Genomic DNA, 23,911 nt, shown 5'->3' on the forward strand with positions numbered 1-23,911 from the left:
CTTGGGCTGCTGCTGCCGTTGATTTGCCGAACAGTTAAAGAACATCTGGAGAGTAGGAATTTGTCTCAGGGATGGTTAATCCGTGCCTGGCTTTTCTTGGCGGTTTGTGGTTTTTTGGGAATGCTCCAGGAAGTTTATTTGGATGCGATTAACCCCAAATGCCGTTTAATCTATGACATGATCCCAATGATCCAAATAATTCCCTAATCCTGCGTGAGGAAGAGTGGAGCTGAGAGATCAGTGTTAACTGGATACAAAGAGATCAAATCCAGGCAGGTTCAGTGTGGCCAAAATTTAATTAACTTAAATTCAATTTAATTTCAGTAAGTAATTAAGGGAGACAAGATGCAAATTTTAACAAATATTCTCATCCATGTTTGTTTAGTCCCCCAAATGTTTGAATTTAGTGTTGTCCTTTGAGGGCTGTATTGGAATCAGCCCTCATCCTGCTGTTTTCCTGGACAAAAAATTCCAAAAAATCCCATTATTTCCCTGTTCATTGGAGTCTCCCTGCCTCTCTTCCAAATTTTTTTTTTTGATTAATGCTTGTCTTGGGAAGGTGCAAATGTGGAGAAAGGCAGATATTGATCTCTTGATTAATTTTGATGTGTTATTTATCCACTGATTTATTTGCACAGGACACGGATCCATGGGAATGAAAGCTAGGGATGGGGTATTGGGAATCCCTGTTCTCCTCTATGGATAGTTCAGTTTATGGAATTCAACTGGCCTTGAAGGCCAGGTAAATCTCCATTCCTCAGGACAAAACCTTTCCTCGAGGGAGGAAAGGAGTCCAAGGAGTCTCCAAATAAAGGAATGGGGAAAGGGAAGTGCTTTTCTCCAAGCCGGGCTCTGCACTGAGCTGCAGGATTAAACATCCTTGAAATTCAAGGATTTCAAGGATCATCCCCTAAATGATGAAATATCGGAAATCAGCCATTCCGAGAGAACTCCATAAACCAGAGGGGTCTTCCTCTGTCCCTTGTGATTCCAAGCTGCCATTCCTGAACTACTTTGGGATGTGCATAAAAATCATAATTAATAAAGAAACAATCCCAGACCCTGGCTAATTGGGTGGAATATGGGATTTGCTGGTTTTCTGGGATACGGCTGTTTTCCCACCTTCCTGGAGGGTCAGGGAATAAATTCTGTTAAATAAATTATTTCCCTCTTTTTCCAGCCTTTCTTGGCATCTCATCTTCCCAGCAAGTGCCTCTTGGGCGCTCCCGTGGAACTTCTTCCACGAATCCTGGGAACTGGAGTTTGCAGTTTGGGAGACAATTTGTGACCCGGTGCTCAGGCCAGACTGGATAATCCCAAAGGAATATGTTCCTGGAGAAGGGTGCTGAGGTCAGGAAACTCCTGGAGGAATCTGGAGACCATTATTCCAAAGCCCTGGAGCTGCAGCCCAGGCGCCAGGGGATGTTCTGGATGAGGGAAGAGTTCCATGCTCCATCAGAGCTCTAGGAAACCTCATCATTCCTCACTCAGAGCTGGAAGGAATCCATCCAAACAGAACAGGATTATCCGTTACCAGTCCTATTCCCATGTTTTCATCCTAGACTCGTGGAATTGTTAAAGTGGGAAAAGATTTCTGGGATCATCCAATCCAACTTTTCCCCAGCACCACCATGTTCATTCCCAAACCACCTCCTCCAGTGCCTCATCCATGTTTTTTGAGCCCTTCCAGGGATTGTGATTCCACCACTGCCCTGGGCAGCCTCTTCCAATACATTACAACCACTTCCATCTAGGAATTTTTCGGAATATCCCATCTAGTCTTTCTCTGGCGCAACTCGAGGAGATTTCCTCTCATCCTGGTACTGGGAGAGGAGTTTTTCCATGTTCTGGAGAGTTCCTATGGAAGCACAGAGCAGCTCCCGGACCCCCTCCCTTGGGGACAAGCTGGAAATCCTCGTCTGGATGGGACAACAGTAGGACCAAGGACAAGAGAGGATTTATTTCAGTTGGATCCTGTGGAATGTTATAGGCTGGAGGAAAACCACGCTCCAGATGCTGCCTCTGGATTTAGGAAACTCCTCGATTTCCAGGTGATTCAATCATCTTCCACTAAGGAAAAAATCCTGGCTCAAAGAGGGAACGTGGCAGCTCAGAGAGCTCTGGGAAGCACCAAACCTCCGGAAGTCTTAATGAGGGGAATTTTGGGGTTATTCCCTAATTAGGAGAATTTTGGTATTATTCCCTAATTAGGCTTGAAGCTAAATCAGGGGAAATTCCAAACTCTTAAATTTCCAAGCTTGGTGTCAGCTCAGCACCCAAGAGTTCCATTCCAAACATTCCCTCAGTAGGAACTCAGCAAGGAGCTGAGTTTTTCCATGTTTTCCATGTTCTCCAGGACTTCTTCTCTGCAGGATAAAAGCAGGAATGGAAACAGGGAGAGGGACAGAGAGAAATACTGAATGGTCAGTTGGAGATCCATCAGTGCTTTTAATTGGATTCCCAGCATGGAATTTTTTCCCTATATTTAGGCAACTCCCAAACTTCTCAGGAGACTCCTCACCCCACCAGAGAGTTTCTGATATTTTAAATCCCATAAAAAACGGGCAGGAACATTCCAAATTAATAAAAGCAAACACTCATAGACGCCGCCCCGGAACAAAACCTCGTTTTATGGAGAGAAATAAATGGGATGTCATTCCAGGAAAAGAATCCTTGGTGGGACGATGTCCTTGGCAGCTTTTCCAGAGGCTGCTCGTGCAGTCTCCAAGTGGATGTGTAAATTTGTTTATCGGGAATCCAAATCCTTCTCCCTTGGCACGGGATCCGTGGCTGGGCTGGGGCCGTGCCCTTGCTCCAACGTCAGCGAAGCCTTGGATTGCTTTGTTCCCCGGCATGGAATCCATTCTTTTCCCACCTGGATCCAAGCTGTCTCCTCATCCTTCGGGATGCATCTGGCAGAGCTGGAGCTCGGGAAGGTGTTTGTGATGTCAGCACTGAGCTATTTATAAACCGAGGGCTGAGCATTGCTGACGTTCCGCGGTTGTTTTCCTGTCAGCTGATCCAGATTTGCTCTTTCCTGGTTCCCAAAGTCGTTTTTTTCATCCCTAAAATCGTGGATGAAGGCTCAGACTGACAAATCAGTGAGATCCTTGATTTTCCTCCCAGGGAGTAACAATCCAACGGGAGCTGCCCTCCTCCTTCCCGTGCTCAGATTATCCCGCTGCTTCAGCCATCCAAGGAAAGCTGCCAGGCGGAGCCATTCCTGGGATTGCTCCAAACACTTGTCCGCCAGCAAGGAGCTCCTTGGGCAAGTTCCAGCTGGGATGAGTTCCCCAGTGCTGATCCAGGCTGGAAAGAAGTGCCGCTGGATCCATAGGACTCCTTGGATTTATCCAGGAGAGGAAGCTCAGTTTTAGGCAGACTTTGTTCCAAGGCACAGGAGAATCTCCGAAGGACTGGACAGAGGCTTTGACTCAGATGGAAAAATCCAAGGATCCAGATGTTCATGCGGGAGCCTTTGATCCCTCAGCATGGCAAGTCTCTGTCAGGATTTCAGGCTCTTCCTTGAAAATTGTGGGGCTTTTTTAGTCCTGCTTGAAATCCATCCATCCATCCATGCGTCCATCCATCCATCCATCCATCCTCCATCCATCCATGCATCCATCCATGCATCCATCCATGCATCCATGCATCCATCCATCCATCCATCCCTCCATCCATCCTCCATCCATCCATCCATCCATCTCTATCCATCCATCCATCCATCCATCCATCCATCCTCCATCCATCCCTCCATCCATCCTCCATCCATCCATCCATCCATCCATCTCTATCCATCCATCCATCCATCCATCCATCCTCCATCCATCCATCCATCCATCCATCCATGCATCCATCCATCCATCCATCCATCCATCCTCCATCCATCCATCCATCCATCCATCCATCCATCCATCCATCCCTCCATCCATCCCTCCATCCATCCATCCATCCATCCATCCATCCATCCCTCCATCCATCCATCCATCCATCCTCCATCCATCCATCCATCCATGCATCCATCCATCCATCATGCATCCATCCATCCCTCCATCCATCCATCCATCCATCCATCCATCATCCATCCATCCATCCATCCATCCATCCATCCATCCATCCTCCATCCATCCATCCATCCATCCATCCATTCATCCATCCTCCATCCATCCATCCATCCATCCATCCTCCATCCATCCATCCCTCCATCCATCATCCATCCATCCATCCATCATCCATCCATCCCTCTCTGGGCACTTCTGCTTCCCAAAAAAATCACAAAAAAAGGAAAACCAGGAGGAATTAAAATGTTGGGATGTTCACTCCCATTCTGGGAGTTCTTTGAAATTAATTTTCTTTAAAATCTAATTAATCTTTAATTCTTATGAAGTTTTTTGCTGTTTACCAGGCTGGATGTCTTGAGAGAAAAAATAACATTTTCAAAAACATTATTAAAAGAATTAAAGTCACTAATTAATGAGTAAAATCAGTGGGCAAGAAAAAGGAGGGAATGTCATTCCTTAGACTTTTATGGAACAATGAATTGTGATTCCTACAGCAAGGAACAAAGATCTCATTTGCATAAAATCAGAATTAATTTGCCTTCAGAAAGGATGCTGACAATTAATTAATTAATGGCATCAGCAATTATTTGAGAGGAGTCAAATCAGTGCTGAAGGGGGAAGTGAGAGAGAAGGAGGGAAAAAGGAGCCGTTCTTAAAGGATTTGGGGGAGATTTTCCACCTCTTGCTCCAGCTGTTTGGAAAGGATGGGAAACACATCCCTAATTTTAGTCAGAAATAGTAAAATAACTAAAAATTACTTTTTTTTATTACCAAGAAAGCACTTGAGTGCAAGAAAAGATTCTCATCCATGTAATAGAATAATAGTAATAATAGTAATAGTAATAACAGTAATAATAATAAAACCAACTAATATATATTTATAGTAAATATTTATTAACAAATAATAAATAGTTACTTTTATTAACTGTTCCATTTCCAAGAAATAAACCTGAATATTTCCCTGGCAATTTTTATTCCTTCTCTAAGCCCAGTGTTGTTTTCTCAGTGCTTGGCCCCTAAGAAGTCCCAGAATAAAAACAACTCCTCGAATCCATGAATGGATTTAAAAAGTGCTGGAATTACAAAGAAAATATTGGGAAAAAGGAGAAAAAACAAGCCCCAGACGCCGTTCAGAAGCAGGAAAGCTGAAAAAACTCAAAATATTTTGATTTAATTGGCAATAGCAGCAGGAAGAAATGTCCATTGGATTGTTCTGGTTTTCTTGGATGCAATTCCATGGGATGAAGTGAAATTTTCATGAAGTGCCAAAGCTCTTTCCAGAAGTTCAGGTTTCCCAGGGGCTCTGGGAACGTTAAAGTGGGAAGAGTTCCCCCGAAGAGCCTCAGCAGGGGAAGGAGGAGGAGGCTGGATCTGAAATTGCTGCACTTAAAAGCTCTTGAAGGGGAAAATTATGGATGAGGAGGTGCTGGAAGGTGGGGAGAAATTATCCCAGCGTGTTGACGGCTTCCAGGATTGGGATTAACAACGGGGCCCTGCTGGAATTTGGGGAGGCTGGCCTTGGAGCAGCAGGAAAACGCAGGAATTCTGGTTTGCAGGGGCCGGATGGTTCCAAAAGGTGAAGTTCTTTTTGCTTGTTTTTTGGGGAGTTATAAATAACCCATTTCCCCCTTTTTTTGGGAGCTCTGGCTGCAAAATTTCCAGGGAATCTGAGGCAGCATCTCAAATCCAATTATCCTTAATTACTGTGTTTGAAATGGCTCGGGGAGGGGAGGGATGGAGAGGGAAAATGAAGGATGTGAACACACAAAGGAGAATTAGGGGGTCTGGAAAGGGGCATTTTTTTGGAATCTAGGAAAAGCTAAAGCCTGTGGGATGGGTGACGTTCATCCTGGATTTTGTAGGGATAAATGAAAGGTTACAGAGGATTCTGTGTGGACACGGCCACCAACAGGGAAGGAAAAATGCCATTATCTGTCCTAAGCCAGAATTCCTGGTTGGATAGGACAGGGATATCCGAGGTGCTCCCGTTGTCCCATCACAAGGAGGAAAAGGTTGCCCAGGTTTGGCTCCTTCCAAAATCTCCGTGAATTGCACTGAGAAGCCAAAGGACTCCGAGGTCTTTTCCAACTCCGTGCCAAGGGAGTCTGGAATTTCCCTGTTTGGAACAGGAGGGACCTGATGCTCCTCCAAAACATGGATTGGGAATGTGACGCTTCTGCTTGGTCCTATTTTAGGGAATTTTGGCTCCTGGAATCTCTCTTTGCTGCAAACCATGTGGAAAATGCAGGCTGAGGGATCGTGGCATGGCTGACAGGGGACAGGCAGCTTGTGAGTGATATTTTCCTGAAGGATTCCCCATCCCAACAAATAAGGATTCCCGCCAGCTTCTTTTATCGCTTCCTATAACAAGTGGTTTCCAGGAACATGGGAAGCGGCCGTGACTCCTGTCCTCCCATTTCCTCACCTTATCCCACATTTTTGAGGTCAGTGCTGAACATCCCACCACCAATTCAGGAAAGAAAATTCCCACTTTTCAGTGATTTCATTGATGTTGGCCTGCAAATTCCAGAGTCCTGGATATCCCAGTGTTATCCTAGATGATTTTGTGCTGGAAAAGGTTTCTGGTTGCCCAGAGAAGTTGTGGATTCTCCAACCCTGGAGGTGTCCAAGGGCAGATTGGACAGGGCTTGGAACAACCTGGTCTATGGAAGGTGTCCCCCATGGCAGGGGTTGGAATGAGATGATCCTTAGGGTCTTTTGTAGCCCAGACCATTCTGGGATTCTCTGCTGCTTTTACGGCAGGAAAGTTGGATTTTGTAAAAATCAGCAAAAATCCGTCAGGAATTTATAAATCCTGACACTCAGTAATTTTCACACAATGGCAAATCCACCCCCAACAGCAGAAAATGGGGAAAAATGGAATCAGTGGGAACAGAATATTGAATTTTGAGGATAAGCCTTGTTTAGACGATGGATAACGTCCCATTTCCCAGGGTATGGATGGGATACAGCATTGAAACCCATCCATAAATCCCTCCCTAAACATAAATGTGAGTGTTTATCAGCAGTGAAAACCCTGGAAAAATCCCCGCCGGTTTCCAAGTTAATGCCAATTTAAAGGGAAAACCACATCTGGAATGTCGGCAAATATCTACAAATTAATACTGAAATCTGAGAAACCTCTGGGAAACCTGGCAGTGCAAATAAACTGGGAATTCTTGGACTTTGTGTTTTGAGTTTTGGGTTTTTCAGCAGGAATTCCATCACTTTTCCACATGCTTTCCATGGATCATCTGCTGCTTCCTAAACCCAGAGACTGGAAAATTTCCACAAGTTCAGGGGCCTCACTCAGGCTCTCAACAACACTTTTGGGAACTTTATAGGATATTTAGATCCTGGGAAATCATCCTGGGAAGCAGAATCCATAGATTTGGCAGAGCAAGGTGATATTAGAACATAAAACTGCTGACAGGGATCTGAAAGTTCCTGCTGCTCCTCCCGCCTTGCATTGCACTGTTCTTGGCAATTTCTGGGAATTTTGGGAACTGCTCTGAGTCCTGACTGATCTGCTAAGCTGGGAAATTCCCTGCCTGGAATAGAAATCGAAGGAATTTATTTGTCTTTTCTGGATTTGCTACATCAAAATCAGCTCTGTGCAGATATTTATCTGTAGCAAATCAGGGAATTTAATTGGAATGTTAATGACTCTGGAATCAGAGAATCTTGAATTCTACAGGAGCTTCTGGAAGCATTTTCAAGAAGGGCAAGACCTGATGGCAAAAGGGTCAATGCAGAAAAGGTGGTGCACAAAATATCCTGGGAAACGTTCCGGAGACAAATGGAAAAAGGGGCACGAGGTAAATTTGGAATACAGGGTTCAGGTTTTGGTTAATCCCAGAATCCTGGAATGGTTTCGGTTGGAAGGGACCTTAAGGATGATTCCCACCCCATTCCATGGGCAGGGACACCTCCCACTGTCCCAGGCTGCTCCAAGCCCCAATGTCCAGCCTGGCCTTGGGCACTGCCAGGGATCCAGGGGCAGCCCCAGCTGCTCTGGCAATTCCAGCCCAGCCCCTCCCCACCCTCCCAGCCAGCAATTCCCAATTCCCAATCTCCCATCCAGCCCTGCCCTCTGGCACTGGGAAGCCATTCCTCCATCTCCTCCCATTCGTTGTGTCTCTGCTCCAATTTCAGCCAGTGCAGATCCAGACAAATCCCAAGCAGGGCCTGGAGAGTTCCATCCCCATGGAACACTGAGGTCCCACAGGATGGAGATCCTGGTGAGTCTTTGGGATGGTCCTTGGACACCGTTTGGAGCTGGAAGTTGGGAAGCAGCTGAGACATCCCAGGACAGCAGGAGGCACAAAACACCGGTATTTAATATATTCATCCTGAATATTATTATTCACTCACAGCATCCCAGATCTTCAGTCTCCCCTTTTATCCTGGGATCTTAACCCCTTTCCTGAGGATTTCAGTGTCCGAACAAGAAATTCAGTCTCCGTTTTAATTCCGTGGGAGAAATGGGACCAAAGGAACTCCCGGTCTGCTAATTCCTGCTTTATTTAGGAGACCAAACCCCTTCCTAGACCTTATCTCAAGAGCAATCAAAGCAGAGAATTGTTTGTTCATTTCATTACTCCGAAACGCAAAATCCTGACGCCAAAATAAAAGCAAAACCCATCAAAAATCCAAGAGAAACTGAATCCATTTTTCTTTTATTTTTACAGATCAGTTCTGGAATTCCCAAACTGATGGATGGTGGGAATGGAGGATAACGAGTCTCTGTTCTAAAGCAGGAATCTTGGAGGTACAAATAAATCAAATTAAAAAGAATCCCTTGGAAAGCCACAAGCCATGGAAACCACTGGGTGACATTTCAGAAATTCCAAGGAAAACAGATTTTGCTCTTGGATCCAGGAACCTTCTCAGTTTAAACCTGGCAGAGCCGAACTTAAACCTGAAACCACAAGTGTAAAACCAGGAGCTGGGCTCCAAATCTGATGGAAAACTGCAGCTTCCATCTGGGATCTGAGCGAATTTAGGGATTGCAAAAACCTGGATTAGAGACATTTCACCAGCCAAAATCCTGGGAATTTCTGGACATTCCTTGGATGTTGCAATCTCCGTGTATCCAACACCATTTAATAATTCCCCATCTTCTAAGGGAGAAAACCCAGTGGAATATTAATGAGGAACTTGGGATATTTGGGATTTGATGGGTCTTTCCCAGCTGTGGAGGGAAGCACAGCCCAGCTGGTCTGGGCTGGTTTGGGATGGAGATCCCGGAGTCTGAGGGAGCCAACATTCCAAGCTCTGCTCCCAGATGGAAAAGGCACGGCTCACTCCTCCCGCCTGCTCCCAGCCACGCAATCCCATCTCTTTCCTTGCGGTTTGTGTCCATGAAATTCCCCCACGAGCCAGGTTAACACACGGAAACATCCGGAAATTCAACAAGGGTGGAGGAAAAGGAGGAAACTTCTGTGGAATTCATTGTGTTCAATCAACAGGAGGAACAAGAAGGATGGGAAGGATTTCTTGGATGCAGTGGGATAAAGGAGTAGCTGGGATTGGTGCTCCATGGCCCAGTGGGATGTTGGCTGAGTCATTCCTTGTGTGGGCTACGAGGTTCAGCCAACAGCGAGTCCGTGAATCCATACCGACAACTTCGGCTCCCAACCAACCTTGGGAATTCCTGGTTGGAGTTGGAATTGAACCAGATGAGATTTTTTTCCCTGGGATTCCCAGCTTTGCAGGAATTTGATGTCTCGTTTGCATGACCACAGGGATGAAGTCGTCACTTGGACACCGGCTCCCGAAACATGAAGTTTGGCTCAGTGTGTTCGACTTCTACTTTTAGACCTTGTCTCCTCGTCGTTCCCAGCTGGAATGTCCTATGGAATCTTTAAAAGTAGTTTTAAGGGGAAAGAAAAGGATTCTGTCAAATGGCAATGAAAGGAGTAAGAAAAATTTGGAATTCCACCAAAAGCATGGGAATTATCACCCATTCTTTGACAAAACATAAAAAAGATGGGAAGCCATTAAAATCCTGGATAAGCCCAGAAGTGAAGGAATGTTTGCCAGGCTGCAGGAGTGTTGGAGGTGTTTCTTCACACCCTGGCCACAGAATACCGGGGTATTTTTGGGATATTTGTGTGACTTACACCCCCATTTCCCAGGAAGGATATTCCCGGTGTTGGCAGAGCAATGGATGAAATAAAGTCCTTGGAATTTCAGCCCCACCTGTTGGACTGCCCCCCAGGAGGAGCTGCCAAGGCCTTCCCAGCAGGGTGACTAATCCATGCTGGGAACATCAGGGAGCTTTCCAGGCCTTGTTTGGGAGTTGCAGGAGCGTTGTTGGTGTCTTATGCATTTCCTGGTTGCTCCAAGTTTTTTTGTATTCCTTAATAAAACTTCCACACGTCACCGCAGCAGCTAAAAGTTATCCCGGCCTTTTCCCCATGGATTGAGGTTTTCTACCTCGTCGCATCATCGCTTTCCAATTGCGGAGTTTGTTGTTTCCAGACGGACAGGGAGGTGGGAATGACACACACCCGGACACGCCAAGCACAGAGAACTCGGGCTTTTGTGGCCTTTTAAATGATTTTCATTTTGGACGACTTCGGGATTTTCAATTATCCTCTCTCCAGAGCCATAAAAAAGATCCACGTGCTTGGTTTTCTGGGATATTCCTGGAGCCTGCTGGTCTTCCCTTCGTGCTCTGCTCAGCTTCTCCCGAGCACTGGAACTGTGTGGTCCAAGGTTTACAGGAGAAAATACAGGAGAAGCTTTTCTTTGGCGCTGAGCTGATATCCACAGATCTAAATCAAGGATTTGAAGATCCAAAGGCAATTCCATTGGAATTTGGGCCATTGAGGAACTGATCTATTGGATCTGGATGATGAGCAGGGACGCCTCCCACTGTCCCAGGCTGCTCCCAGCCCCAGTGTCCAGCCTGGCCTTGGGCACTGCCAGGGATCCAGGGGCAGCCCCAGCTGCTCTGGCAATTCCAGCCCAGCCCCTCCCCACCCTCCCAGCCAGCAATTCCTTCCCAAGATCCCATCCAGCCCTACTCCCCTTCAGTTTAAATCTATTCCCTGTTTTCCTGGCACTCCAGGCCTTTGCCCAAATCCCTCTCCCTTTCCAGAGAAGGCAAAAAGATGGAAAACTTCCCCCTTTTTCCCTGGATTCTGGAAATCTTTCTCCTCTGCTGCTCTGGAGCAAAGGGAAAACTTTCCATGAGCAGCACATGGAATGGGATCCGTGTGGGAGTGTCCAGTTCTGCTCGGGATGAGAGTTCAGGGCATCGATCCCTGATTTCGGGAGCACTCGGGAGAAACGGAACCACTGCCGGTGGGAGAGAAATTGGGAAAACAAGGAAAAGCTTTGTGCTGCGGAATTTCCTTCTCATTTAATGGATCGGGAGGGAATTTAGGGATCATCCCGTTCCATGGGCAGGGGGAAATTCCATATCCTGGTGCTCCAAGCCCCAGTGTCCAACCTGGCCTTGGGCACTTCCAGGGATCCAGGGGCAGCCACAGCTGCTCTGGAAAAACTGCTCCAGGACCTCTCCACCCTCAAGGTTTGGAGCCTCCGAAAGTATGGAGGAAAAGACAGAAAATTCAGGAACACTGGTGAGGGGAAGGCTCCGAGGCAGCCAGAAGGAAATATTTTCCAAGAACACTGGGAATGAGAAAACTTCCTCAGCCGGATTGCACTGGCCCAGGTCAGTGAAATCCAAGCTGTGGAGCTTTGGGAAGGGAGGGATTTAAAGGAGGGTAAGGTTTCCATCAGCAGATAAACGACAGCAGCGCAGGGTGTCAGGGAGGCCACGCTTTTCCCGGGATATTTCCGGTGGTTCCATGCCCAGGAACAGCTCCGGGGTTGGTCTGACACGGCTTCAGACGAAGCTGTGAGCCGGCCCGCAGATAATCCAGGGAAATTCAAGCTGGAGTGAGATAAAAATCAATGGAGGCTCTCCCAAAAGAAACCCATTTTTTCTCTTGAGCTGCTCTCATCTCTCATAATTCCCAAAAAATTCCAGCTTTGTAGTTCTGCCCTATCGGAGACATTTCAAAACTTGGCTTCCTGCAGATCCTTTGGTCGCTGGGATTCCTTTACTCCTTGCTGGCTTTGGGAATGGTTTTTCCACCGTCGAGCGTTTTGTCCCAGCTGCTTGTCAGGTTATCCGGTGTTATGTGATCCCTGGGGAAGGGGCTGGGCATGGCTTCCTCATAAAACCGTGATATGAGATATTAATTTACGGTTAATTGATAATGAATCGAATATTTAAATTTTCTTCAATATTTAAATGCTCTGCATTTGCACTGCACATGGCGAAGCTTCAGGGCCGTGTCAGCAGTTGTTAATCCTGAATTGGCTGCGTGGAATTTTCTCCGTCAGAGGTAAATATGGGAATATTTCTCGTTACTGGGATGAGGGGTGTAGGCAGAGAAGCATTTTTTCAGGGGAGAAAAAAGAGGAAGTTTGGGATTTCAGCCTGGATATTTATTGGAGCTGGAAAGGAATCACGGAGCTGACAGAAGTTCTTACACACTTCCTAAATAAAGATTTATCCAAGAGTCCAAGGATTGCTCCATCGGTATCCGTATATTTGGCTCGAGCGAGTCTCTCAACCCCTTTGCCCTCGGTGGATTCCAGCCATGGGATAAAGACAATTCCATTCGTTCATTCCTTGTTTTTGAAACACTGGAACGCCTCTGAGCTGGAATAGCTGCGAGATTGTCTCAGGATGCAACTGGCTCCTTCCAATCCAGAAATGCTCACAGAGCCATCACGAATAAACCGGGATCCTGGGAGTTTGGGAAAGTCCCTGGATCACGGGGCAGCAGGAGCCAGGGACAATTCCCAAAGGCCGGTTGGGATTTGGATATTTTCTTCTTGGAAGGGAGGGGAGGGAAAGAGTTCCTGTGAGTGGATGTGAGTCACGGTGTGGGACGGGGCCTCGGGGCCAGGAACGGCACCTGCAGTGTTTGATTGGCTCCATGATTAATTGGGAAAGGGAAGGAGAGGGGATTGTGTGTGGGAACTAAATCCATGGCCTGGAGTGTTTGATTGGCTCCATGATTAATTGGAAAAGGGAAGGAGAAGGGATCCTTCATGGGAATTAGATCCCATTTAATGTTGGTGCGGTTGCAGATCTCCAGGTCTGACCCTTCCCATGACCTCTCTTCCTGCACTTTGGCCATCCTGCCTGGGAGAAGGTGCTGGATCCAAGATTCTCCTGGCTCCACAGCCATCCCAGCGCTCCCCTTTTCCGGCTGGATAACCTGTGGAAGTGCAGAGGAATTCAGGACACTCTGGTCCTGCAGGTTGTTACTCCATCGCCTCCTTGGGCCTTCAGGATCCTCCTTCTCCTCTTTCCCACTGCCCTGACTCATTTTCCATGGACATCACCCTGCTCCCAACACATCCCGAAATCTTCTTCACCAAATGCATTTCCCTTTGCTCTGGATGCAAAATTCCTCCTTTCATCCCCACTTGCACCTTGGATCCCCTCCCCTAAAAATAGCAGGAATCTGCTATTGGGGCATATGGGATGAATGCATAGACTTGTAACCAGACATTTGGGAATTATGGAATTACATCTCCCCTTCTTCTTCTGGATTCCATCACCCTGAAGCCTCCTCAGGGTTCTCGTTCTCCCACTGCTCCTCTCCTTCCTTCTCTTTCCCTGACAAATTCCCTCTTTCCAGGTACTCCCAGCCATGGCAGCAGCAATTGGAAGAGCCCCAAAACCTCTCCCCCCACACAGGACCCCATTTCCTCCCATTTTCCTCTCCTTTGCTCCAGCTCCTGGAATATTCCTAAATTTTTAGCTTCCAGCAAGAATAAACTGCATCCATCCTCTGGAGGTGGATACGGAGTCAATTCCAAAGGGCTCTCCAGCTCCTATTTATAAACCGGCCAGGCTTTATTATTCTTGTAATTACCATTGTTATTCCTGGGTTGGACAAACACAGGGAAGCGTGGCCCTGTTTGTGTGGATTTGCTGTCCTGGAACATTTCGGGTGTCGGTTGCAAATCCGATCCCAACCAGCGGCAGGAAAACAAGGAAGCACGATTAGGAGCGGAGTCAGGCTGGAGTTCTGTTGCCGTTGGCCAGCAGGTTTGGATGGGAGCTGCAGCCAAGAGGAAATCTGATCCAGATGAAAGTCTCACTTCCAGCACCTAAAAGAAGGCCCGGACAGCTCTGTGTGTGCAGGGATTTTTCCTCAAGAAATTCCATGTGTTTTCCGAGGGGATTCCAAGCCTTGAGTTCTCACTCCTGTGACAGGAGCAAAACCCAGCTCCTGTTCCTGCTCCTGGCGCGGCTTGAGGAGAAACGCCCCAGGCTCTGCTGGATCCGCCGTCCACCTTCCCAGCCTCCCGGTTTTTTCCGCATGCAGTGACCTGAGAGGAACTTCGCTGGAGGTGCTGTTTTCCTGCTTCCTGAGCTCTGGGCAGGCTGGCAGGGGCTCCAGTTAGGCTGGGCCACGGTGTCTGGAGAAAATTCCCAGCCATGCTGCTCTCCCGCTCCCGCAGCCTGGAGCGGAGGCTGAATTCCAGTAGCTGTTCCTCAGACCAGGAATCTTTTCCCTTTAAAAGGAATCTGCTTCCAGATCTGTCAAAGCTGCTTCAAGGCACAGACTGGAGGATCCAAAACCCAGAATATGGGACAGAGTTTCCATCCCATTTCATGGAAATTCCAGTCTCTGCAACTCCCTGAAGGGAGGCTGTAGCAAGGCAGGGATCGGCTTCTTCTCCCAGGGAACAGGGACAGGAGGAGAGGGAATGGCCTCAGGCTGGGCCAGGGGAGGCTCAGGGTGGACAGCAGCAGGAATTTCCCCATGGAAAGGGAGGTCAGGCCTTGGAACTGCCTGGGGAGGTTTGGAGTGGCCATCCCTGGAGGTGCCCAAGGAATTCCTGGATGTGGCACTCAGAGCTCTGGGCTGGGGACAAGGTGGGCATCGGGCACAGCCTGGACTCGGTGATCCCAGAGGTCTGGGATTCCATCCTGGAATCTTTAAGCTTGGGAAAAACCTCCAAGTCCAACCTTCAAATCCCACCACACCCAGTAAAAGATTCCCTGCCTAAGCAACCCCAGTCCTGGTGCAAAGGCAAATTCTTTGGATCAGGAGGCAACGTCGTGGCCGTAAAGGGGACGGACTTTGATTTTCCAAGTATTCCATTATTATTTCACTGGGATTTTTGTGGCTTCCACTCGGGATTGTGATCTCCTCACGCCAGGTGCAACACAAACTTACAGATTCAATTGTCCAGAGAAGCTGTGGATGCCCTGGAAGTGTCCAAGGCCAGGTTGGACACTGGGGCTTGGAGCAGCCTGGGATAGTGGGAGGTGTCCCTGCCCCTGGCAGGGGTGGGATGGGATGATCCTTACGGTCTTTTCCAACCCAAACCACTCCAGTACTCCATGATAATAGGGAGCCATGGATTCCATGAACTGCCGGCTATAATTCCTGCACCGAGAGTTTTCCTGGGAGCTCAGCCCTCCAAAGGATCAATGGATTGGAATGCTCGGGATTTTTCTACTGAAATTATTTCTGCTCAAAAAATTCCTGTAAACCTGAATTATCCTGGGGAACGGGGGAGATGATCAATGTCTAATTGATAAATCACATCCTAAAGCTTTCATCTTGCTGCACTGGTGTGAGGGATTTCATTCCCAATCAGTTCCATAGCGTTGTCCCATTAATTCACGGCTTCATGGGAATTGTAGTGGAAATCTTGTGGAAGCCTTTGCTGCCCGTGTGCCCCTTCCAAGGCACGGATTCTTGCGCAGGGTTTGATTTGGGGCATGGCAAGAGATGTAATTTGGCCATAAAACTTTCATCCTACAAAAGGAACAAGATCCCCATCCCTTCGGAGGCTCCCTCTCTCCCACACCGCATCGGAGAACCGCAGTTTGATGAGGAACAGCCCCCAGACAAAGCCGTGTTTCAGTGAGTCAGAGTGGAACGCTTCCATTTCAGGGAGGTTAAAACGTTCCTCCTCCGCTCAATTACGGAGACAAAACAGCGGGAGATTTTTCATTGGAATTCCCACAAAAAGCATGGCAAAGAGTCGACTTTTTTGGGATGGTCGTGGCTCTGAGCAAAGAGGGGATGGAAATTTCCAAACTTCTGCTGCAAAAGTCGCTAAATGACAATGATGCGAAATGATCCGTGGGCTGGGACGGCTTCATCCCGAGGGATTCACACCATTCCCGCTGAACAATGGCAGGAGCCGTTTGTTGCCTTTTCCAAGAGAAAGGAGCTGTCCGATGCCACCAAATATCCCAGGAAATGATTGGTAAAGATGAGAATTGGGCTGTTTTCCCCCATAAATATTTGTAATCTAAACAGGGACTAAAAGTAAGAATGGCTTTAAGCTGAAGGAGGGTGGGTTTAGATGGGAAATTGGGAAGGAATTCTTCTCTGGGAAGGTTCTGGATGCCCCTGGATCCCTGGAAGTGTCCAAGGCCAGGTTGGACGGGGCTTGGAGCAACCTGGGGTAGTGGAAGGTGTCCCTGCCCATGGAATGGGTGGAATGGATCATCTTTAAAATTCAAAAATCCACTTTTAACAAATAAACTCAGAAATCCAGATGGAAAAAATCAACTCAGAAATCAACTCAAATAGGCTCAGAAATCCATGGAAATCTACTCAGAAATCCAATTAAAACAAATAAATTCAGAAGTCCAGTTATAAAAAATAAGCTCAGAAATCCATTTATACAAAGTAAATTCAGAAATCCTTTGAAATAAACTCAGAAATCCACTTAAATAAGCTCAGAAATCCACTTAAAGAAATTCCGGAATCTGGTTATAAAAAATCAACTCAGAAATCCAATTTTTAGTGAATTCAGAAATCCAATTATAATGAATCCGCTCAGCAATCTGCCCCTGGGATTATCCCGGGTTCCTTCCAGACTTGTCCCATTCCAGAGGATGCTCCATCCCCCAGATCCTTCAAGTTTATCAGGAAGTTTTCCCGCCAAATCCCATCTCTAAAGCAGAAAAAGAGGGAATGTCCTCATCAGTGACAGTCACACGATCCAGGTCTGATTTCCCAGGGAGCTTCCTGGAGGATAATCCATCAAATAATAATTATTAATTAGGCAGGAGGTAAAAGGGCTTTGTTAATTAATGAGCCCATCCTGCCTGGCTTCTCCTCCTGCTCCTCCTGATCCATGGCAGTGCCCATTCCAGAGATTCCTGCTCCGGGATGGGCCCAGCACTCCGATTCTCCCAGGAAAGGTTCAGATCCGTGGGTTATCCCTGCTAGTTTACGAGGAATTCGCGTTTATCCGGCCGAGCCGCAGCAGCCATGGGATGGACATCCCACAGGGGGAAAAACGGGAAAAGGAATGAAAAATAGGATCATGGAATGGTTTGGCTTGGATGGGACCTTAAAGATGATCCCATTCCACCCCTGCCACGGGCAGGGACACCTCCCACTATCCCAGGACACTTCCAGGGATGGGGCATCCCAAATTTCTCTGCTCATGTCTTTAAGGCAGCTCCAATGATCCAGGATTCCTGAATCCAGAACCTTAAGTTTTTGCATTTCCCTACTTAGAACAATAATCCCAATTTTCCCCGTCCTCCAGGCTGGTAAGGAGGGGAGAGAACTTGGGAAAGGACTATTCCCGGGATCCCAAAGGCAGCGGCTCTGAGGTGCTCACGTATGTGAGGAATTCCAAGGTGAGACCCCTTGGGTGCTCCTTATTCCCTCATCCAGGTGGAATCCATGAAAATACAGGGGAAAAAGGAGTTAAAGCTCAGTGGTGTCCAGAAAGGACATCTCGGAGCCATTCCCAAATTTCCCTCTCCATAAAAAGAGAGAATATCAGGGAAAGTGAATGAATTTCCCAGATTCCAGCCCGTGTATCCAAGGGAAATGTGGGAAGAACAAGGAGTCAGTGCTGTTGATGTGGAGCACTCATTCCTGGCTCCAGGAGATGCTAATCCACTCCTGGCCCCCGGCTATGGAATTTTGTGGAATACTGCAGAGATTTGGGCCTGGATTTCAATCCCAATTGCCTGGAAAAAAGGGAATAAATCCCAACAATCCAGTCAAAATCCTCTTTGTGCTGCACTGCACCAATTTTCCTGATGAACCTGGAGCTCCGGATAATAATTCCACATGAAATAGGGAATGCTGGAAAATAAGGAGCAGCCCAGTTCCTCGGGATAACGCCGAGGGCAGCCACGAGTGAGGAAAACATCCTGATCATGTTTCTCCTCCGACTTTTCCAGAGCAGCTGCTGCCAAAGGAGAGAGAAAAAACAAGGGAAAAAAAAGTTAAAACGTGGAGGGGAGGGAAAAATTAAAAAGCGGGAGCTTTGGAATTGTTCTACACGGGGCAATTCAAGGAAAACAGTTTTCCCACATGGACAAAGGTGCTCCTGCACAGGTGGGTCAGATCCAAGCTTTGCCGGAGTCAATGGAAAGATTCCCGCTGCCTTAGGAGGCTCTGGATCGCACCCAGCGTTCCCAAGAGGATGGCTAAGCCAGGCCTGCCTCCCGGGACGCCTTAGGCTGGACGGAGCCAAGGAAAACCTGCTCCTCTCAAGAGCAGTTTTGTTTCCATGAGGCTGCTGGAAGCAGCACCTGGAATGATGTCCTGGAGCCCCGGGCTCTCTGCCGTGGCACGATCCCATGGGAGATCATTTCTGGAGACCGGGATCCACGCAGATGCTTTGGAATTCGGTGCCACATCCCCTCAGCGGAGTGTCTGTCCCAGCAGGAGGTGCCCAGGCACGTTTGGGATGGATATTCCCGTTTTATCCTCCTTCCCTCACCCAGAAAGAACGGGAAGTTTACAACCAATCCCGCTCCAGGGGGTAATTCCCAGAACATGGCCATGTCCCATCCCTGCAAGTATCCAAGGGATGTCGGACGGGGCTTGGAGCAGCCTGGGATAGTGGGAGGTGTCCCTGCCCATGGCAGGGGTGGGCATGGGATCATCCTTAAGATCCCTTCCTACCCAGTCCATCTGGGGATTCAAGGCTGCCTGGACATCCCGAAGCTCAGCTTTTCCCAATCCGTGGATCCCCAGCCCACCGGGCCATTGGCTGTTGCTCCAGCTGAAAGCCGGGATGTGGGAATACAGCCCTACTCCCTCTTCCTGACTAAATCACCACAGAAGCTGCTCCCAGAAATCCCCTCCTGTGGAGGCTTCCCCATTCCAGAGCTTGGGATGAATCCCAGGCACCAGCCAGGAGCTGTGCCTTTCCAGAGCCTGGAAAACCCAACTTTCCAGCCTTTTAGAGGGAAAACAGGAACTTCCCGGTAGCTCTCAAACACAGACCCTGTGTCTGGAGGTCACCGGAAGCGTTTCAACCCTTGGGAGGTTTCCTCTCCTTTTCCCTAATTTCTCCCCAGGGTAAGGAATTCTTCCCTCCCTCTGTGCCAAGGCTACTTGGAATTGCTCCAAGCTGGAAATTTGTCTGACGAGATGATATTCATTAAAATATTGAATATTTATTTAATTTGATTGAATTTATTATGAAGACTCATTAAAATATTCATTATTTCTTTAATTCGATTTAATTCGTTCTTTATATCCATTCAAGTAGTTCCTATTTCTTTAATTATATTTAATTTCTTTAATTCTATTCCTTAAAGTATTTCCCAGACAGGGCAGGAATGAGATTTTTCCTCCTGTGCAGGGGAGCTTTATTTTCCCTGGAAATTGCGGGATCCCATTCCGATCTCATTTGAAGAAATTAATTTCAATCCCTTTTCCTGTAGCAACCAAAATTTGACCCCAGAGACCGCTTAGGATCAATCAAGGATTTTCCTTCTGGCAGCACATTTTGGGTCAGACTTCTCCTGGAGTTAGGAAAAGTGGGTTGGAATATTCCATGACCTTTTTTTTTTTAAGCAAATCCCACATCCCAAAGTGTTTTTCGCACCCCGGGGAGTGTTTGGAACATCCCACCCAGAGTTCAATTTTTCATTCCCCATCAGTTTTTCTCCTGCGTGAAACTTCTCCCTCAGGAGAAACTTCTCCCAGAAGCGGGAGAACTGCAGGAATATTTGTGAAGAATGAGTAACTTCGGTGCTTTTCCCCCATGCCTTGGGAATGACGTTTTTATGGAGCTCAGGGAGTCAATTTTGGGATTGTTTTTGGTCCGTGCTGCAGCCAAGAACACGAGGTAGGACAGATGAAGGGGATCGAGGGCAGCCAGTTCTTGGCTGTTCCATACAGCTCGGGAAGGAAGAGCTCAGGCTTATCCCTGTCTTCCTCAGCATTCCCGAAGGGATTTTTTAAGGAGTCACTGATGGTCTCTGTTCGGAGCAGAAGCTGCTGGTCCCAGACTCCCAATTGAGGGGCACTTTGGCATCCCTGTGTCTGCCACAGGTTCCAAACAACCGCTGCGGAAAGGGAGGGTTTGGGGGATGGAAAACATTCGGAATTCCAGGATTTAAGGAGACAGAGTGGCTTTAAGGAGAGGACAAGGGGAAGGGATTTAAACTGAAAGAGGGGGAATTTAGATGGGATCTTGGGAAGGAATTGCTGGCTGGGAGGGTGGGGAGGGGCTGGGCTGGAATTGCCAGAGCAGCTGGGGCTGCCCCTGGATCCCTGGCAGTGCCCAAGGCCAGGCTGGACATTGGGGCTGGGAGCAGCCTGGGACGGTGGGAGGTGTCCCTGCCCATCCATGGGGTGGGAATGGATGATCCTTAAGTTCCCTTCCGATCCAAACCCTTCGAGGATTCCCGGAATAGATGGAATTTTGCCTGCAGGAAGCTCCAATCCCAGGATCCACTTCCAAAGGGTTTTGATGTCATCACCTCCACCCTTGGTGCCGCCGGTGGAGCCGCACAAGGCGAGTGCTGGGAATATTTTCCTCTCCATATTCCAAGCTTCTCCCTACGGATTCTTCACCTCTGCTCTTATTTCCTGATGTTGATGCCACCAGGAATAATGTAAAAGTGCATTCCAAACACTGGGAATAAAAAGCAAGCCCAAAGCAAAGCCCCAATTTTGTGTGTGCGTGTGAGAGGTTTGGGAATGAAAGGAGGGAAGAGGGACCATTACTCCCACTCTGTTTTTTTGGGAGCGGGAATAACTTGCTAAGATCATCCAGGAAATGGAAAGGAGTGGGAATGGTTGGGAAATCCGTTGCTGTCCATTTGGGGGATGGAAAAGTAGAAAAAAAGGAAGGAGACCAAAAGTGCTCCTTTGGCATCCCGGGGTGGTCTGAGGGCGTTTTCCCTTGGCTGATCCCTGCAGGAATTTTTAGCTGAGTCGGATGGCTGAGGGAAGGAACAGGCAGCTGGGAGAGCAGGGAATTGCACCTGGAATTGCGGCGTCAGCACAGGAAGGAGGGATGTGGCTGGAAAATGAGACTGGAGATAAATGGCCTGTCCGGAGCCTGGAGCAGTGAATCCTGGAATGGGTTGGATCGAAGGGATCTTAAAGATGATCCCATTCCACCCCTGCCATGGGAGGGACACCTCCCACCATCCCAGGCTGGAATTCTTTGGAATCTGCCTTTCCCTAACCCCACCTCTCTTGTGCAAGTCCTCATGATGAGAATCCCATTTTTATTCCAAGGAACAGCTCCCATTCCCCTCAGTTCTCGATCCCCCGAATAATCAGGATCTGCTCATTCCAACCCCACGGGCCGGGACACCTCCCACTGTCCCAGGACACCTCCCACTGTCCCAGGCTGCTCCAAGCCCCCTCCAACCTGGCCTTGGGCACTTCCAGGGATCCAGGGGGATCTGAGCAGAGCCATCAGAACCTTCGGCACAGTTCCAGAGCCAAGCTGGAAACCTTCCCATGAGGCATTTCCTGCTCATCTTTCCTTGCTCCTGCAATCTCCCCCTCTTTTCCTGGGATCCTTGTCGCTTCTGTTGGGAAACATCTTCCTCCCAGAACAGGAGGACCCTCTGGAATTCCCAGGAATGTCAACAGCTCAGCACAACTATTTTTTTCAGTATTAATTTTATTTTTCCTGATCCTCTCCCTGGCGGATTTCCAGCATTGGGGTTTTTTTTTCTTTCAATGAGCAAAATCCTAAAAAACAAACAAGGGAAAGAAAAGAGTTGCGATGCAAAGGTCAAGTGCATGGAAGTGTGAAAATTCCCAAAGGAGCCAAGGTGCTGCTGGGCCACGGCAGCTCCGGGAGCCAAACTGGATCTGAACACAGGGAGCTGACGTCACCCACGGACACTCGGAGTTCGGGAGGGCCGGGATGAGCTCAGGGAATGAGCTGTGGTTGTTTCCCAGGCTGGGATTTAGGAGGCTGTGCCAGAGCCTCTGCTCTGAGCTCCTCCTTCCAGAGCCTTGGAAAATTGGTGTCGCTCCCAAGGTTTGGGCTTGGAGCAGGGAATTAATGCCACAGCTGAGGAGTTTTTTATTCCCCCAAAGAAATGTTTTCTGGGAGGAGGCGGAACGGGCATCCCAAACTGATGTTAATTCTTCCCTGGGAGTAGAAAAGGCAGAAATTCTGCAAAATGAAAATGATTTCTAATCCTTGTCTTTTTCTTTCTGGTTTAAATTCCAAATAATTTGATCCTTAATAATATTCTGGGGAAGAGCCGAGTTCCAAAGAGTTCCCAGATGATCCACAAGGCTTTGCTTTGCCAGAGTCTCTCTTCCCTGCCCTCTCACCATCCCAAATTTGTTTGCAAACTGTCAAAGAGTTGGAAAAAAAGAGATTCCAAAGACTGCTCTGATCTTTGTTCCTCAAATTCCTGGAATAAACCTGTCTGGATCCTCTGGATCAAGGCCGGATCCATCCCTTGGAGATGCTTTTGAAACAAGGGGGGATTTTTGGGCCAAAATCTGCAGCTTTTCCCTTTGCTGTCCTTGGTCTTTCTCCAGCTCTATCCAGAAATGTATCCTAGGGATGATTTTCCCAGAATACAGAAGATTTCTCACAATTCGTTAAGAATTCCTGATGTTTCCCTATCAGTTCCAATTAAGCTAATATCCACAGATGAACAAATCATCCTCCTTTTGCCTTTTCCCGGCTTTCCTGCCACCAGTTTCTTTTGCTGGTGCTGGAGGAGAAAAAAATGGAGAAAGGGGGAAAAAAAAAAACCTGGGAAAAAAATTCCATTTGTTCTCCAGACGAGGAGGAGAAACAAGGATATGAATACAAAATCCTGAAATAGTCCCGTTGGAAAGAACATTTCCGTTTGTTAAGCTGTCCGTAAGGAAAAACCCCACATTAATTCCAGGGAATGATGGTCGTGCCCAATCCCAGCCTCATCCCAGGAGGTTCCAAACCTCGGGAAATCACAACACCACAATTTCTCCATCCGATCCAAGCCATGGTGTTGATATTCCCCGGAATTATCATTTGCAACCTGCTCTCTCCCTGCTCCAGCTTGGCCCTTTGTCCACTCCGTTTATTCCCGAATTTCTGGCTCTGGCACCTGTTCTCCATTGAAAGCCTCTCCAAACAAACATTCCCGGAGCAGGGAATGCTCGAGGAGGACTCCGAGCTGAACGTTCTGCTCCATTACCTTTCCCGAGGGGATGATGTCCTTTGCTTTTAATGGCCGGTCAAGGATGGAGCAGCTTGGGAGCTGGATCACCCTGGAATTTTGAAAACAAGGAATTAAAAGATCCCTTTTTTTCTCCTCTCCAGCTCAGCTGCAAACTTGAGGCTGCGGAGTTCCACCCTTGGAAACGCTTGGAGGGGGTTTTAATTGATGGTTTTTACTCTCAGGGCACTTTGAGAGCGATTTTCCGCTAGGAAAAAAAAATAGGAGGAGGAAAATGTGGAAAAAGATGCTGGAGAGGACATAAAACTCCCTCAGCTGTGAAGGGGGAATTGGGGTGGTTCCATTGAATCCCTAAAAACAGCAGCTGGATTTGGGGGATGCAGCTCAGGCTGTGAATTTACTCTGGGGGATCCAAATG

The 23,911-nt window shown here is 47.8% G+C and overlaps 1 long non-coding RNA gene across 1 annotated transcript; it reads left to right on the forward strand.

Annotated features, from left to right (window-relative positions):
• Window positions 1-6,789: 6,789 nt before the first annotated feature.
• On the forward strand, window positions 6,790-11,006 carry LOC125326977. Its single transcript, XR_007204103.1, has 3 exons — window positions 6,790-7,879; window positions 8,217-8,395; window positions 8,753-11,006. It is a non-coding gene; the product is annotated as an uncharacterized LOC125326977 (long non-coding RNA).
• Window positions 11,007-23,911: the final 12,905 nt, after the last annotated feature.

This window comes from Corvus hawaiiensis, chromosome 1, assembly GCF_020740725.1.
Source record: "Corvus hawaiiensis isolate bCorHaw1 chromosome 1, bCorHaw1.pri.cur, whole genome shotgun sequence".
NCBI lineage: Eukaryota > Metazoa > Chordata > Aves > Passeriformes > Corvidae > Corvus > Corvus hawaiiensis.